Source organism: Crocuta crocuta, unplaced genomic scaffold (genome assembly GCF_008692635.1).
Source record: "Crocuta crocuta isolate KB4526 unplaced genomic scaffold, BGI_CrCroc_1.0 scaffold317, whole genome shotgun sequence".
Taxonomy (NCBI): Eukaryota; Metazoa; Chordata; class Mammalia; order Carnivora; family Hyaenidae; genus Crocuta; species Crocuta crocuta.
The window spans coordinates 4,755,279-4,757,535 of NW_027530984.1; positions in this window are offsets into that span (position 1 = coordinate 4,755,279).

Consider the following 2,257-nt stretch of genomic DNA (forward strand, 5'->3'; position numbering starts at 1 on the left):
AAGGGCAGAGTCCACGTGCATGGGATCAGTGCCCTTATATGAGAGACCCCAGATTACACTCCCATACCTTCCACCATGTGAAGACACAATGGGAACACAGCCATCTGAACCAGGAAGTGGACCCTCAACAGACATGGTATTTGCTTGAACTTTGATCTTGTACTTCTCAGCCTTCAGGACTGTGAGCAATACATTTGTTTATTATAAAGCATCCATCCTGGGGCACCTGGGTGGCTTAGTCGGTTAAGCGTCTGACTTTCACTTAGGTCATGATCTCGCGGTTCGTGGGTTCGAGCCCCGCGTCGGGCTCTGTGCTGACTGCCAGCTCAGAGCCTGGAGCCTGTTTCAGAGTCTGTGTCTCCCTCTCTCTCTGACCCTCCTCTGCTCACGCTGTCTCTCTCTCTCCTAGAAATAAATAAAAATATAAAAAATAAATAAATAAATAAAGCATCCATCCTATGATAGTCTGTTATAGCAGCCCAAAGAGACTAAGATACAATTACTGCTCCAAATATGTCTCTTGTAATTATGACCATGACTTTAGCCTCTATCCCTTGGAGGTTTAGAGACAGATGCCACATGAAAAGAGCCCATCAAAACTTCTTGACAGAGCTCTGCTTCAGGACAGCTAGCTTTACCAGGTTATGGTGCTTAGCTCCATTCTTGAATTTTCCCTTTTTTATCCTGTGTAACTTTCTCCTTTCTTCTCTACTACAATGATCTCTACTACATTCTAATCCTTTCCAAATGGCTTTGTATTAGATTACACTTCTCACCTTTTGATCTGCCAACTGGCTTTTCACTGTCCTCCATTTCCTTGGCAGTCTGTCCATACAACCTGGACCCTTCTCTCTTCCCATTCTTCATACTCACATTACCCAATCTTTGGGCTTTGCTTCTTGTGTCTCCTTGCATGGGAGATAAAACCTTTGTTCTTGTTTTGTATTTTCTAGAAAAAACAATGTTACCTCTAATCTCATTTTCAGCTCTTCACAGATCTCATATTTTCTTTCGTGATTAATTTATGTTAATGCTGGGATTTATTACAGTTGTCTCCAGCCAAGTCACCAGGGAGCGTGTATAATATAAAGGTAATCAATTAATAATTACAGATTACTAAAAACGTTTTCCAGTCTCTGCAAATTCAAATGCATTTACAAATGGGGCATTAGTTAGAAAAGGAAAAGAGAAATAAGAGGATAACGACTTTACCACCTGACACCTCTTGCACACAAATGGAATACAGACCTCTCATCACCTCAAATTCCATCAAGGTGGGACTATAATTCTGGTTTCTTTAAATCAACAAAATATTCCCCTGAAAACAAAATGACATATTTTAGAACACAGATCACAGAACTAGAGAATTAAATGATTTTTTTTCTTCCACAGGAAAGTTAGATTGAAAGCAGATAGCATACGCTAAATCAGAAATGAAGCATCCTGGATGAACTGAAGTTATTTTCATCACACTCTATGAATAGGTAGGCTTGCCAGAAATGTGTCATTAAAGAACAAAACTGTGGAGCCCTCAGATAAGTTATGTTAATTAATGTGTCATTTACAAGTTATGTAAATACCTCATTAAAAACTGTAAAGGATTAAACAATTACTTGTCAAATTTTAATGATGAATACAATATTGTAGAATCTCATAATTTAATTCATTCATTCTGTGCATCAGACCCACAGACTCCTAATTATGTATTTGTTATACTGTCCATATGAGTCATCACGGCCGGATTTCTAGCCAGGATCAACCACAGTCCTGATTTTCATTTCACCAACTTTAATTTACTATTTGGGCTCTTTACCTGAGGGAAATAAACACTGACAAAAGCTCTTAACTCTTTTCGGTGGGGTGGTGGGAGTATAACCATCCCTTTGAGAGGTGGATAAAAGGTACAGACCCCCTCCTCCAGGAGAAGCAGATGGGAACCCTCACATGTACATATCATACATCCACATGAAGAATTTCACCCACAACTTCAGGGATTCCCCAGAGCTCCTAATTATTCATGGCCAGAGTACAACCCCAAGGACACAGTGTGACCTCAATAACACTGGGACTATTCTGTTGAAATTTCTAAACAGCCTTTCACCCTATATATGAAAGAACCCTTCTTAGATTTTAAGTGGTAACATACAAATGTGAGAAATGCCCAGAAACTGAGGACACTTCTTTTTTTAGAATATAAGAAAGAACACATTTTATTTCAAGCCTACACACACACACACACACACACACACACACACAC